General features: G+C 38.9%; 1 pseudogene; it reads left to right on the top strand.

Annotated features, from left to right (window-relative positions):
• Positions 1-5,848, top strand: part of LOC148198471 (uncharacterized) — a 55,072-nt pseudogene extending 49,224 nt beyond the window's left edge.
• Positions 5,849-16,879: the final 11,031 nt, after the last annotated feature.

The raw sequence follows: 16,879 nt of genomic DNA, 5'->3' as shown, positions 1-16,879 counted from the left end.
GTTGTTATATCGGAAGGAGAGGTTGGAAGGAAGCTTTTGTCATTGGAGTTGAAGAGTTTGTGGAGACGGCTCGACGATATCAATATTATGCTCTTGATGGAGGGATTCGATGCCCATGCATCAAGTGCGAATGTACAAGGATTTTGAAAGATGAAGTCGTCAAAGTTCACCTATACCAAAAAGGGTTCATGCCTAATTACACGGTTTGGACATTTCATGGTGAAGAAATTCCTTCTACCTCCACTGTAGCTGAAAAGCGGCTTGCATCAGGTTGGAACAATATTGTACATACATCTGAGATAGATCAACTTGCCTATATGCAAGAGATGGTCGACAATGCTCTTCGTCAACTCATAACGGTTGAAAATACAGTTATTTGTGATGTAATTTTGATACTAAATGCACCCTTTTCTGCTTAGAAACTTACTTGAAATCATGATTTTTTTGTTAAGTTGTCTGAATAAGAGAGTTGAGGTTGAACTTAATAATTTTATGACTAAATTCTCTTGTTTTAGTAGGTTAATGAAATGATTTGGAAGAGGAGTCAAAGTATGAAGGAGTCAAAATGAGAAAAGTCAACCAAAGTGCAAAAAAGTCCAAAGTGTCAGTTTTCTTCCCTCACCGTGCTCGGGCGCCCCTCAAGGGCGTTTGAGCGCTAGAATTGCACCGCACACCGCTTGGGTGCCCCTTTTGGGCTCTTAAGTGCTAGAAAGTGTTGTTCGATGCCCGGGCGCCCCACCTAGGGCGCTTGAGCGCCGACGACATGGGCCAAACTTCGTTTATCTTCTGTTTCTGCTCTATTTAAAGGATCCAGACGTCCTAGGTTTTGTATCTTTGGCTTGAGGAGTACAACAACACACTCTTTCACCCTCTAAAGGCGGATTTGGATGCGGGAGCTTCCATCTTCTACTTTTAGGGTTTTTCTATCTCATTCTTCTCCATTGTTCATCTAGTTTCACCATGTTGATGGTGAACTAAACTCTATTTGTTTTTAGGGAATGATGTAACTTTGTGAACTCTCATGTATTTGAATTGATTCTTAATAATATATGCTTTTTCATTAATTGTTAGAGTAATTCATCTGTGATTATTACATGCTTTGTTTAACTCCCTCATAGCGTGATGTATGAATTGCATAAGTGTCAGGAGGTTCCTTACAATTCAGGTTCTTGTTGAATTACTCCCAGGAGTAATATTTCTCAGGATGAGGGTATGAGTCTTGGTCGTCTTAAAACTCTTGATCTTCACATTTAATTACTAGGAATGTTAGGAATAGCATGAATTGGTGATTAAGGACAGGCTTATTTCGCCGAGGGATCGGGTTTCAGTGATTTAGTGAGTGACGTTAACATTAATGCATAAAGAAGAAATCTTACATACATGAGAGGGAACTTGGTGAAATCTAACCCTAACAACATACTCATCTCACTAAACAACATCCGTTCATCACTGTGTTATTCTGCTATTGATCAAACTGCATTCATATTTAATTTTCTGTCTTTGCATCTGAAACCAATTATCTTATTTTCTTTAAGTCTTAATTAATCAAGTTATCACACGACTGTCTAGTGCCGAGAATCGTTTGGGATATGACGCTTGGTCTTACCATTTTATATTACTTGTGTGATGCGGTACACTTGCCGATTCGGTATACAGCTTGTCACAGAACATGGCCCATTTTCCCAACCACTGTGGATGGATGTACGACCGTTGTTATAGCGAAAGAAGAGGTTTGAAGGAAGCTTTTGTCATCGAAGTTGAAGAGTTTTTGGAGACGGCTCGACTATATCAATATTATGCTCTTGATAGAGGGATTCGATGCCCATGCATCAAGTGCGAATGTACAAGGATTTTGAAAGATGAAGTCGTCAAAGTTCACCTATACCAGAAAGGGTTCATGCCTAATTACACGGTTTGGACATTTCATGGTGAAGAAATTTCTTCTACCTCCACTACAGCTGAAAAACGGCTTGCATCAGGTTGGAATAATATTGTACATACATCTGAGATAGATCAATTTGCCTATATGCAAGAGATGGTCGATAACGCTCTTCATCGACATGATGAACAAGAAGAAAATGATAGTCATGATGAAGAGTCTCCAAATGAAACAACTCAGAGGTTTTACAATTTACTGATAGAGGCAAATCAACCTGTATTTGAAGGTTCATCTGAGTCAAAATTGTCAGTATGCATTAGACTAATGGCTGGTAAATCTAATTGGAACTTTCCCAATCAAGCATTGGACTTCTTTAAATATTGATGTTAGATCTGACACCACCAAACAATTGTATGCCGAAGAATTATTATCAAGCCAAAAGATATGTGTTTCAAAGCTTGGATTGGAAGCCAAGAAGATTTATTGTTGTGTTAATGGATGTATGTTATTCTATGACAATGACAGTGGAAAAAATGATGCATTGTTGGTTGAATGCAGGACGGAGGAAAAAAAAAAGCAATTCCCTTAAAGTCCATGTTCTACTTGCCTCTAATTCCAAGATTACAAAGAAGGTTTACTTCAATGCAAACATCACAACACATGACATGGCATGATGGTAACAAAACTGAAGGAGTTTTGCGTCATCCTTCTGATGGTGAAGCTTGGAAGCACTTCAATCGTAAAAATCCATCCTTTGCTAGTGAATCGCGTAATGTGAAACTTGGTCTATGCTTTGATGGGTTTACGCCGTACATTCAGGCGTTTGCATCACCATATTCATGTTGGCCAATGATAGTTACCCCATACAATCTACAACATGATGTGTATGAAAAAGCCTTATATGTTTTTAACGTGTATAATACCAAGTTCATCTAATCCCAAATCAGCGATTGATGTATATTTGGAGCCTTTTATTGATGATTTGAAGAAGCTATGGAATGGTTTTTGGACGTATGATGTTTCAATGAAGCAAAATTTCATTATGAGGGCAGCTTTGATGTGGACTATTAACGACTTCCCAACCTATAGCTTGTCCACATTGCGCAGAGCATACAAAGTCATTCAAATTGAGTTATGGTCGGAAAAGTAGTTGGTTTGACTGCCATCGACGATTCTTAGTCATTGATCACCCCTTTAGAAGAAACAAAAAGGAATTTTGCAAATGTCAAGTTGAAACGGATATGCCCCCGCCGAAGTTGACTGGATCATACGTTTGGGGAAGAGTAAAAGACTTTCCAAAAGTCACTAAATGTGGTCAGAATATGATAGAGGGGTTTGGGGAGTGACATAATTGGACTAAAAGAAACGTATTTTGGGATCTTCTTTATTGGAAAGACAACTTGCTGAGACATAACCTCGATGTCCTGCACATAGAAAAAAATTGCTTTGACATATATTGGGAAGACAAAAGATAATGACAAAGCAAGAAAAGATTTACCTTTGTATTGTGGGCGAAAAGACTTAGAGTTGAAGGCGAAAGCTAACGGCCGATTGTTAAAACCAAAAGCAAATTACACCATGTCAAAAGACGAGGCAAGAATAGTTTGAGGATGGACCAAGGATCTTAGAATGCCACATGTATATTCTTCTAACTTGTCCAAATGTGCCAATGTTCAGAATGTTACTATTCAAGGGTTGAAGAGTCATGATTGTCATGTATTCATGGAGACTTTCATCCCTCTTGCGTTCAGTTGTTTGTCAATGCACATGTTAAATCCACTGATAGAAATCAGTAACTTTTTTAAAGATTTGTGCCGCACGACACTAAAGGAAAATTCCCTAACAAAGATGGAAGAAAATATTCCAATTATTCTCTGCAAATTAAAAGAAAGAATATTCCCTCCTGCATTCTTTGATTCAATGGATCATCTTCCAATTCATCTTGAATATGAAGCTTGGCTTGGGGGACTGGTGCAATATAGGTGGATCTATCCCTTTGAAAGGTTTATGGGAGAATCCAAACGTTCAGTTAAAAATAAAGCTAGAGTAAAAGGATCAATTTGTGCAGCTAACTTGCACAAAGAGACAACGTATTTTTGTTCACATTATTTCAAAAACTTCATGTTGTCCCCACTACTGTCAGAAATGAAATGCAATGGCAAACTGAACCATGTCAAGTTAAATTGTCAGTTTTTCGACAATCAGGTCGTCATGCAGGGAAAGAATTTACTCATTGGTTAACTGATGTTGAATTCAACTCTGCTCATGTCCATGTATTAATCAATTGTAGTGAAGTTAAGTCGTACCTTGAGTATGTCATCATCCAACTCTTACCTTTTCAATGCTTAAATTGTTATACACTAATTCATTTCACTCGTACCAGCTCATTTCTTATGGCTGAGCAAGTCGCAAAAGGAAATACTTCTGCTCGAATACACTCAGAGTTTCCTTAATGGTTCAAAAATCAGGTCCGTACTTTTTCCCATGTTTTGAGCAAGGTTAATTTGACTCTTGCATTGAAATTTTGTTGCAATCTTTGTAGGTTTTATTCAGGCATTAACTCCCATAGTTCAAGAGTTAATGAGATGTGTGAAAGAATGACACACTTACTTCACCAATGGTTACAAATTCCATACACATGAATGGTCTAAAGGAAAGAAAACAAAAAATTGTGGTGTGTATGTCAAGGGCCTTACAGAGGGTTCTTATGATGATTTCTACGGCATCATTCATAAAATATATGCCCTAGAGTACAACATCACTACTTCTCCAAACATAGTAGTAGTTTTTTATTGTAAATGGTTTGATCCTCCTAGAGGTGGTACTAGAGTGGATCCTAGGTTTAACATTGTCGAACTCCACCTGAGATTATGATATCGACCGTTTGATCCTTTCATTCTACCAACTAATGTCAGACAGGTTTATTATGTTCCATATCCACCATTCCGAAATATTGACAAACGTGGTTGGGCTATTGTAATAGAAACCAAGCCTAGAGGTCGCATTGACTCAAATGAGGTTGAGGAAGATGTCGCCTACCAACTTGACCAAATGTCACAAGCACAACAAATTATTGAAGTTGAGCATATAACCTCATTGCACGACCCTGATGGTGATGGATATGATTTATAAGCACTAATACAAGGAGGACAAGAAGAAGAACAAGAAGAAGAAGAAGAAGAAGAAGAAGAAGAAGATAAAGAAGAAGAAGAAGAATATGATGATGATGATGATGATGATGAAGAAGAAGAAGAATATGAAGATCATGATGACGATGATTGAATGTTGGACATCTATTAGAAAATTTAACTAGCATTTCAAAAACATTCCAATTGAGTTATGAAAAATACCATCTTAAAAAGTTGTATGCAATTATTTTACATTCACTTTAATTTGTACTGATCCTTCCTTAGACTTTTCTATTGTTTTGCTTTATATGTAACCATTTCAATGTAGTCATGACAGGAGAAGGTTCAGAACATCGTGATAAAGAAAAGGGGGTAGCAAGGCCTACAAAGAGGCAACGACAGGCACCAAAGTATGTACTTAGGGTGCCTGCTACACTACCTATCACTGTTGCCCCCAGTCCATCATCAATAGGGCCTTCTCCTACCCCTGCAGTACACCTTCCTCCTACCCCTGCAGTAGACATTCTTCCTCCTCCTATGATTATTACCCCCACTCCTTCTCTTGTGATTATTACCCCCACTGCTCCCCCTAACCCTACTTCTATACCTTCCTCATCTTCTATACTGCCTTCTGAGACTGCCACATCATCTGTTGATCCAGATTCAGCTGGTGATGGTAATGGTGTTTACCCGCCCCTCCATGATCGACTGTGGATTGAGCCATATGGTAAAGGGTAAGACTTTAATCCCTTTTTTAACCATTTTGATGTTTAAAGATTGTCTTACTTCAAATGACTTTTATTTCTTTATATGCAGGTTTATTCCATCCAGGGTTGATTAGGCCATCACACGATCCATTAAGCAACAATATTTGAGTCCATGGGCTACTTGGGGAGCAATACCTGTAGATTACAAAAAGCCATTCTAGGAGTGTTTTAAGGTGAACAACAATTAAACTAATTGTCATTCTTATTTTAGTATGTTCATTAATCAATGTTTGTTTTGTTTATTATTATAGATGAAGGTGCAGTGGAAACCTGAACATGCAACTTAAATACAAAGAAATTTCCACATCTCATCAGCTGTCAAAGATGTTTAGGAATGCCCGCCATGCAAGGGAGCGTCCTTACTGGTTGGGCGAGCAAATTTGGAACTCTTTACTCGCTCATTGGAATTCAGCAGAGTTTTGCAATAAGTGTGCTACATCGTAGAGGAACAAAGCTTCTGAAAAGGATGGCACCCTGCATACTGGTGGGTCGATCAAGGTTCATAAGCATGTGATAACAGTTGAAAAATTGTTATTTTCATGCTTGAAATTGATACTAAAAGCAACCTTTAAAACTTAGAAACTAGCTTGAAATCATGCTTTTATTCATATTTTCAGAAATAAGAGAGCTGGACAGGTTTATGCTTGATTTCACTGTTGTTGTGCAGGTTTTAAGGTGAATTTGGTGAAAGAAGTGAAGAAGGAGAGAGATGAAATCAGAAAAGACATCAAAAAGTGCAAAAGGAGAAGCCGCAACTGCCGCTCAGCGGCAGTTTACCGCTGAGCGGCACTCAGAAGCTCACGGGGGATCCGCTGAGGGGCAAAATGGCCGCTGAGGGGAAGAAACCAACTCACGCACTTACCGCTGAGCGGCACACTTATGGGCTTGGGCCTAAATTTTCTATAATTTTAGAATAGTATATAAGCTTTAGGACGTCCTAGGGTTTGTATCTTTGGCAGAAACGAAGCAAACACTCTCTCTTCCACCCCTTTGAAGGAGGATCTTGGATGCTCAGGCTACCTCTTCACCTTTCTAGGGTTTTATCTTTCATTCTTTCATTATTATTCATCTAGTTTCACCATGAATATGGTGAGCTAAACCTTGTATTGTTGTTGGGGAATCAATGTAGTCTTGTGAAACTCTCATATATGGAATTTGTGTTTAAACATCTTATTTGAGATACATGCTTTCTTTGATCATTAGTTAGGGTTTTTCCTCTTTACTCAATGCTTGCTTTGTTTAACTCATTCAATGCATGATTATTGATTTTGTCGATACGGGAACGTACGGGGAAGTCTAGATCCGGGGAATTTCTCCCAATAGTATATTGGTTGCCGTTAAGCTCCTGCGCTAAAAGAACTAATTATTAGGAATGCTAGGAATCGTATGAACTCGTAATTGGGGATAGGCCTTCTTGAAAGGTAATTTAGAGAGTGGCATTAACAATGATGAAAAGAATGATGAATTCCTAAAGTATATGAGAGTGAACAAGATGAAATTGATAACCCCAACAACATACTCATCCATATATTCCATTGAAGTATTTGTATTTTGTTTTAGCCATTGATCACAATCATGCATACATGTTTATTTTCTGTTTTGCATATTAAACTTCACTTATTTTGTTCTTAAGTCTTAAATAATCAACAAATCACATAACTAAACTAGGCCGTGAGTCCTATGGGAGAACGATACTTGGTCTTACCGAGTTTATTACTTGAAACGATTCGGTCATACTTGCCGATTGTTCAACAAGTTTGTGGCGCCGTATTTCGGTGTTCATAAATTTGTCATCAAGTTTTTGGCGCCGTTGCCTGGGACTCGTGGTTTAACTGGTTAATTTGTGTGGTTATTGATTATCTTTGACTTTAATTTTGAATTTCTGTTTTTATTTTTCTGTTTTTATTTTTTCTGTTTTTATTTTATTTTATTTTATTTTATTTTATTCTCTGAATCTTATATCTTCTCCTATATCTTTTTGTGCTAACCAAATATTCTAGGGTTTTGTGTTCTTGTGTATGCAGGAGACAATTCGAACTAGGAGCAAGATAACTGCAGAACCTCTTCTTGAAGGTTTAGACGAGAGTAGACGGAGGAGAAGAATCCGAACATCTAGAGAACTTTTCCCTCCTCCGGAAACTCTGTTGCAACCATCACCACAAGGTTCTGACCATAGCACAGAAAATATGGAGAACAATAATATCAGAAGAACTCTTGCTGATTACACCAATACAGCTGGACCTCAGCACTTTAACAATATAGCTAGACCTAGAGTCAATGCAGCTAACATGGAGGTCAAACCAGCATTGATCCAACTGGTGAAGAGCAATCAATTCAATGGGTTATCTCATGAAAGCCCATATGAGCACCTCACTACATTTAATGAGATCTACAACACAGTGAAAATCAATGGGGTGCCAGATGAAGCGATCAAACTTAGCTTGTTTCCTTTCTCATTAGGAGGCAATGCTAAGCTTTGGTTAAATTCTTTTCCAGAGGGAAGTTTCACAGAATGGGAAGCAGTGGTAACCAAGTTTCTAAATAAATACTTCCCACAATCAAAGGTGAACAAAGGCAAGCAAGAGATTTCTTCATTCAGGCAGGGCATGGAAGAATCACTGGGTCATGCATGGGATAGATACAAAAGCTTGCTACGAAAAACACCCATGCATGGATTCGATGAGTGGAAGTAGTCCTTACCTTCCTTGGAGGTGTTGGTTCACAAACCAAGATGATGCTTGATGCCTCAGCAGGAGGAAACATTAAATGGAAAACTCCAGAGGAAGCAACAGAAATTATTGAAAATATGGCTACTAGTGATAATAAGCTCCACAGTGAAAGAGGAGCTCCTATGCAACAGAAAGGAGTTCTACAATTACAGACACATGATGCCTTGCTAGCACAAAATAAAATTCTAACTCAACAGTTGGAGACTCTTACTAAAACACTTGCACAATTGCCTAAAGAGTTGAAAACTGCTGCACAGGTACAATCTCAGTTGTGTGAATTATGTGGAGGCGACCATATCAATGGTCAATGTGCCTTTCCAGCAGAAGCCGTGGAGGATGTGAATTACATGACCAATCAATACCGTCAAGGGAACTACAATCAAGGGTGGAAACCACACCCAAGCATTGGTCAAGGGCAAACTGGGCAAGCTGGTCCATTTAATAAGCAGCAGCAGCAACCCACCTTATGGCAGCAGATTTCTATGCTGAATGAAAGGTCCATGAGGATGGAAGACACTCTTAATAATTTCATACAGAAAACTGAGTCTACCCAAAAGAGCACTGAAGCTGCTATCAAGAATTTGGAGATTCAGATGGGGCAGATCACCAAGCAGGTGGAAGAAAGGCCAAATAGAAATTTTGGGGCTAATACTGAGGTTAACCCCAGAGAAGAATGCAAGGTGGTAGAGAGTGCTAAAAATGAGATAGTTGAGTTAGACAAAGGAGAAACAGAAGAGAAAAGAGAAATAGAGAGCAAAAATACTTCTCCTTTTCCAATACATCAAGGGAAACAACTGGATTTCACAGAATTATTCAGGATGGTGGACAATGATGCACCTTGGGAGCAGATTCTACAACAAATTACGGTTTACACTAAATCTGATGAAGACGTCTCTACAAAGAAAAGACGTAGAGATGATGAGGCAAAGAAGTGTAAAACTGTTTAAAAGGAGCCATTCCCTCCAAAAGCAACAGATCCAGGAGGCTTTTCTATCCCTTGTACCATAGGGAAGAAAAGGATTAAAAAAGCTCTTCTTGATTTAGGTTCAAGTGTTAACTTGATACCTTACTCTTTACTGGAGCAAATCGGCGATGTTAATATTAAACCTGTAAAGGTTAATTTAGTAATGGCCGATGGATCTTCAAAGGAATCATGTGGGATTGCAGAGGACATCATAGTTTGTGTTGGCAAACTCCAGTTCTTGGCAGACTTTGTGGTGATGAAGATGGAGACAGAAAAGATACCTATCATTCTTGGAAGACCGTTTATGAAAACGGCCAAAGCTATCATTGAGGTAAACGAAGGTATAGTGGTGCTCCAGGACCGAGATGAGATAGTTGTTGTAGATGTATTTAAATATGAGACGCAAACACAGGAGGAAGAAGCTAGTTATAAAGCTGCATTTCAAGATGCACACATGACTAGCCATAAAGAAGAGAAGCCCAAGGTTACAGGTAACCATTGTTTGTTGTTTCAGGTGCATAAAGGAGAACAGATTGGAAGAGGAGGAAAAGTTCCTGATGACTGGAATAAAGGAAGACCCCAACTTGGTACACCTGTGAGAATCAAAAACAAGTTGTGGGTTGTGAAAGGCTATAAAGAGAAGGAGATGATAGAGATAGAGTCTCCACATTCTAGAAAAATCAAAGAAGTACACAGGAAACAACTGATGAGTTGGTGGGACAAGAACATCAACTATGAAGAAGGAATTTGAACTTTACTGGGTCAAGCTAATGACGTTAAAAGAGCGCTTCCTGGGAGGCAACCCAGTGATTTAAAAACTTTTGATTTTGTTTTGTAACTTTTAATTTGTGGACATTATTTTTGTAAATACTTTATTGGATATAGCATCTACTAAAGGATGCTAGGTGGTTAAGTATCTACTGAAGGATACTAAGTTTGTAACACCTACTGATGGGTGTTGGTAAGTCTGTAACACCTACTGATGGGTGTTGGTAAGAAAATTTTGCACATACTAATGGGTGTTGGTAAGATTGTAACACCTACTGATGGGTGTTGGTGGATTTTGGGTCAGGCTCGTGACGTTAAACAAGCGCTACCTGGAAGGCAACCCAGTTGATTGAATGTTTCTGTTTGTTTCATTGTAGTAGTATAATAGGGTTGTGCATAAGTAACCTGAGGATTGAATTGCAGGGAATTAGTGAGGGGCATGTTTAGGAGGCACGTAGGTTAAGAAAAGAAGGAGAAGAGCACTTCACGAAAGTGTCGCTGAGCGGCAAGTTACCGCTGAGCGGTACTATCGTAAAGTGGGCTTTAGTTTCCCCTTAGCGGGACCCGAGCCCATTAGGGTATTTTTATACCCTAAGCTGCGCAAATGCTCTAACTTTCAGGCTCTTCTCTGCACAAACACTCCCACATACTTTTTCCAAGGTTCTCCACATCTTTTACCTCTTCTCTTTTGAAAAATTTCTCTTCCACTCACTTGCTCACTAGTGTTTCATCTAAGTTTGGGGTTGGAAGAGAGCATCTTAGCTTGGAAGCATTCTCATTGCATCTAGTATCTCCACCCAAGTAAGTAAAAGCATTTTGTTCATTCTAGGATTCTTGATTTTGAATGTGATTGTCAAAGCATGAATATTTAGGGGTTTTGATTTCTATGCATGATTTGATGATATAATTGATGTTTGAACCAATTAAACTGCATGATTTTGATCTGGAAAACTGAAAATTCCATTTGGGTGGAGTTAGGACAACTTAAAAAGAGGTTTTTCAAAACTCTGCAGAGTTACCGCTCAGGGGTAAATTGCCGCTGAGCGGCACTTTGCCAGACCTGAAAGTTTTGAAAATTTGTGTTCTGGAATGTGGCACTGGTGGCGCTGAGGGGTAACTCTGACCCTCAGCGGTGGCTTAGCTTCGAAAGGAGTTGTATTCTGTGTTTTACTAATGATTAACATCATGTTCTATGGTTTTGCATCTGTGTTTGATTGTAGGAATGGCATCCTCTTCAGGAGAAAGATTGAAAACCATGGTGATAACAGTTGAAAAACTGTTATTTTTATGATTAAAATTGACACTAAAAGCAACCTTTACACTTAGAAACTAGCTTGAAATCATGCTTTTCTTTATATTTTTGGAAATAAGAGAGCTGGACAGGTTTATGCTTGATTTTAGTGTTTTTGTGCAGGTTTTAAGGTGAATTTGGTGAAAGAAGTGAAGAAGGAGAGAGATGAAATCAGAAAAGACAATAAAAAGTGCAAAAGGAGAAGCCGAAGTCACCGCTCAGCGGCAGTTTACCGCTGAGCGGCACTCAGGAGCTTGCGGGAGGTCCGTTGAGGGGCAAAATGGCCGCTGAGGGGAGAAAACAAGTCACGCACTCATCGTTGAGCGGTAGTTTACCGCTGAGCGGCACTTTAATGGGCTTGGACTTGACTTTTTGTAATTTACGAATGATACATAAGCTTTAGGGTTTCCTAGGGTTAGGTATCTCTGGCTGGAACGAAGCAAACACTTTCTCTTCCACCCCTTTGAAGGAGGATCTTGGATGCGGAGGCTTCCTCTTCACCTTTTTAGGGGGTATTCTTTCATTCTTTCATTGTAATTCATTTGGGTTCACCATGAATATGGTGAACTAAACTCTGTATGTTTGTTGGGGAATCAATGTAGTCTTGTGAAACTCTCATATATGGAATCTGTTTTTACATCTTAATGCTTGCATTGTTTAACTCATTCGATGCATGATTATTGGTTTTGTCGATACGGGCACGTACGGGGAAGTCTAGATCCGGGGAATTTCTCCCAATTTTATATTGGTTGTCGTTAAGCTCCTGTACTTATGAACTGATCATTAGGAATGCTAGGAATTGTATGAACTCGTGATTAGGGAGAAGCCTTCTGGAAAGGTACATTAGAGAGTGGCATTAACAATGATGATTTGACTGTTGAATTCCTTAAAATATATGAGAGCGGATAAGATGAAATTGAACCCCAACAACATATTCATATCTATATTTCATTGAAAGTGTTTATCTTTTGATTTTTGCCATTGATCAAAATTCATGCATACATGTTTATTTTCTGTCTTGCATTTTAAACCCCGAATATTTCGTTTGTAAGTCTTAGTTAATCAAGAAACCACATAACTAAACTAGGCCGTGAGTCCTTTGGGAAGAACGATACTTGGTCTTACCAAGTTTTATTACTTGAACGATTCGGTCATACTTGCCGATTGAAAAACAAGTTTGTGACATCATATTTTGGTGTTCATAAATTTGTCCATCAAGTTTTTGGCGCCGTTGCCGGGGACTCGTGGTTTAACTGGTTAATTTGTGTGATTATTGATTATCTTTGACTTATTTTTTTTATTTATTTTTATTTTATTTTATTTTTAAATTTCGAATTTTTATTTTATTTTTCTGTTTTTTTTATTTTCTGAATATTATATCTTCTCTTATATCTTTTTGTGCTAACCAAATTTTTTTTCTAGGGTTTTGTGTTCTTGTGTATGCAGGAGGCAATTCGAACTAGGAGCAAGAAAACAACAGAACCTCTGCTTGAAGGATTAGAAGACAGTAGACGGAGGAGAAGAATCAGAACATCTAGAGAACTTTTCCCTCCTCCGGAAACTCTGTTGCAACCATCACCACAAGGTTCTGACAATAGCACAGAAAATATGGAGAATAATAATATCAGAAGAACTCTTGCTGATTACACCAACATAGCTGGACCTTAACACTTTAACAGCATAGCTAGACCTAGAGTCAATGCAGCCAATATGGATGTCAAACCAGCACTGATCCAACTGGTGAAGAGTAATCAATTTAATGGGTTATCTCATGAAAGCCCATATGAGCACCTTACTACATTTAATGAAATTTGCAACACAGTGAAAATCAATGGGGTGCCAAACGAAGCAATCAAACTTAGTTTGTTTCCTTTCTCATTGGGAGGCAATGCTAAGCTTTGGTTGAACTCTTTTCCAGAAGGAAGTTTCACAGAGTGGGAAGGAGTGGTAACAAAGTTTTTGAACAAATACTTTCCACAATCAAAGGTGACAAAAGGCAAGCAAGAGATATCTTCATTTAAGCAGGGCATGGAAGAATCACTGGGGCATGCATGGGATAGATACAAAAGTCTGCTAAGAAAAACACCCACGCATGGCTTTGAAGAACAGGAAGTAGTCTTAACTTTCCTTGGGGGGCTTGGTTCACAAACCAAGATGATGCTTGATGCCTCAGCAGGAGGCAATATTAAATGGAAAACTCCAGAGGAAGCTATAGAAATCATTGACAACATGGCTACTAGTGATAATGAGCTCAACAGTGAAAGAGGAGTTCCTATGCAACAAAAAGGGGTTCTCCAATTACAGACCCATGATGCCTTGCTAGCTCAAAATAAAATTCTAACTCAACAGCTGGAGACTCTGACTAAAACTCTTGCACAATTACCTAAAGAGTTGAAAACTGCTGCACAGGTACAAACCCAGTTGTGCGAATTATGTGGAGGTGATCATATCAATGGTCAATGTGCTTTTCCAGTGGAAGCCTTGGAGGATGTTAATTTCATGGCTAATCAATTTCCATACCGTCAAGGGAATTACAATCAAGGGTGGAAACCACATCCAAGCATTGGTCAAGGACAAACTGGGCAAGCAAATCAATATAATAAGCAGCAGCAGCAACCAACCTTTTGGCAACAGTTATCTATGCTTAATGAAAAATCAACAAGGTTGGAAGAAACTCTTCAGCAATTCATACAGAAAACCGAATCTTCTCACAAGAGCACTGAAGCTGCTATAAAGAATTTGGAGATTCAAATGGGTCAGATTACCAAGCAATTGGAAGAAAGGCCAAATAGAAATTTTGGGGCTAATACTGAGGTTAACCCTAGAGAAGAGTGCAAAGTGGTAAAGAGTGTGAATGAAGAGATAATTGAGTTAGAAGAAGGAGAAACAGAAGAAAGAAGAGAAATAGAGAGCAAAAACAATTTTCCTTTTCCAATAAATCAAGAGAAACAAATGGATTTCACAGAATTATTCAGAATGGTGGATAATAAAGCACCCTGGGAACAGATTTTACAGAAAATTGCAGTTTACACAAAATCTGATGAAGAAATTTCTACAAAGAAGAGACGTAGAGATGATGAGGCAAAAGAGTGTATAACTGTTAAGAAAGAGTCATTCCCTCCTAAAGCGTCAGATCCAGGCAGTTTTTCTATCCCTTGTACTATAGGGAAGAAAAAGGTAAAGAAAGCTCTCCTTGATTTAGGTTCAAGTGTTAACTTGATACCTTATTCTTTACTGGAGCAAATCGGCAATGTTAAAATGAAACATGCAAAGATTAAAATAGTAATGGCCGATGGATCTTCAAAGGAGCCATGTGGGATTGTAGAGGACATTATAGTTTGTGTTGGCAAACTTCAGTTCTTGGCAGACTTTGTGGTGATAAAGATGGAGACTGAGAAGATACCTATCATACTTGGAAGACCGTTTATGAAAACGGCCAGGGCTATCATAGATGTAAATGAAGGTATAGTGGTGCTCCAGGACAGAGAAGAGAGAGTGGTGGTAGATGTCTTCAAAGATGAGATGCAAGCAAAGGAGGAGGAAGAAGCTAGTTATAAAGCTGCATTTCGAGATGCACCCATGACTAGCCGTAAAGATGAAAATCTTGAGGTTTCAGGTAACCATTGTTTGTTGTTTCAGGTACCCAAGGAAGAAGAGATTGGAAGAGGAGAAGAAATTCCTAGAGACTGGAAGAAAAGAAGACTCCAACTTGGCACACCTGTTAGAATCAAGAACAAGTTGTGGGTTGTGAAGGGCTTTAAAGAGAAGGAGATGATAGAGATAGAGTCTCCATATTCTCGAAGAGCCAAAACAGTTCAAAGGAAACAGCTGAGGAGTTGGTGGAATGACAACATCAACTACAAAGAAGATGGAACTTGAACTTTATTGGGTCAAGCTAATGACATTAAAAGAGCGCTTGCTGGGAGGCAACCCAGTGAATTTAAAAACTTTTGATTTGGTTTTGTAATTTTTAATTTGTGAACATTATTTTTGTAATTATTTTGTTGGATATAGCATCTACTGAAGGATGCCAGGTGGTTAAGTATCTACTGAAGGATACAATGGCTGTAACACCTACTGATGGGTGTTGGTGGATTTTGGGTCAGGCTCGTGACGTTAAACAAGCGCTACCTGGGAGGCAACCCAGTTGATTGAATATTTCTGTTTGTTTGTTTTAGTTAGGGTTTGCATAAACATTTTGAACATTGAATTGCAGGGAGCCAGTGAGGGGCATGTCTAGGAGGCACGTAGGTTAAGAAAAGAAGGAGAAGAGCATTTCACGAAAGTGCCGCTGAGCGGTACTTTACCGCTGAGCGGTACTCTCGCAGAATAGGGTTTTAGTTCCCCTTAGCGGGACCCGAGCCCATTAGGGTATTTTTAAACCCTAAGCTGCGCATTCTTTCACACTTTCAGACTTTTCTTTGCACAAACACTCCCACATACCTTCTCCAAGGTTTTCCACATCTTTTCACTCTTCCCTCTTAAGAAAATTTCTCTTCCACTCATTTTTTCACTAGTGTGCCATCAAAGTTTGGGGTTGGAAGAGAGCATTCTAGCTTGGAAGCATTCTCATTGCATCTAGTATCTCCACCCAAGTAAGTAAAATGCATTTTGTTCATTCTAGGGTTTTTGATTTTGAATATGATTGTCAAAGCATGAAGGTTTAGGGGTTTTGATTTCTTGGCATGATTTGATGATATATTTGATGTTTGAACCGATTAAACTGCATGATTATGAACTGGAAAACTGAAAATTGCATTTGGGTGGAGTTAGGAAAGCTTTAAAACAGGTTTTTCAAAAATCTGCAGAGTTACCGCTGAGGGGTAAACTGCCGCTGAGCGACACTCTGCCAGATTTGATTTTTCTGGTTTTGTGTGATCTGGAATGTGATATTGGTGGCGCTGAGGGGGAATTCTGGCCCTCAGCGGTGGTTTAGCTTCGAAAGGAGTTGTGTTCTGTGTTTTACTAATGATTAACATCATGTTCTGTGGTTTTGTTTATGTTTTGAATGTAGGAATGGCATCCTCATCAGGAAAAAGATTGAAAACCATGGCAACCAAGAGAAAGGAAAAGGAACCAGAGCAACCCCACTCTAGCAGGTTCCTCTCTAGGAAACATGAGAAGCACTTTAAAGTGGTTCAGGACAGGAGACTTCTGATGGAGAGAAAGGTTGGAATGATACCTAACCTTGCTCCTCAATTTGGAGAGCAAGTTTTAGGGAATGATTGGGGAAAGCTAGCCACTTATCCTGCACCTGCCAACATAGCTGTGGTTAAGGAATTTTACACCAATGCAAAGAAGATTGGTGATTATCCAGCTGAGAATTATTTGGGCTATGTTAGAGGCCATGCTA

Source organism: Vigna umbellata, chromosome 5 (genome assembly GCF_029865625.1).
Source record: "Vigna umbellata cultivar VRB3 chromosome 5, Vumbellata_1.0, whole genome shotgun sequence".
Lineage (NCBI taxonomy): Eukaryota > Viridiplantae > Streptophyta > Magnoliopsida > Fabales > Fabaceae > Vigna > Vigna umbellata.
Note: the sequence above shows the minus strand (reverse complement) of the source record. Positions and strands in the feature narration are given on the sequence as shown.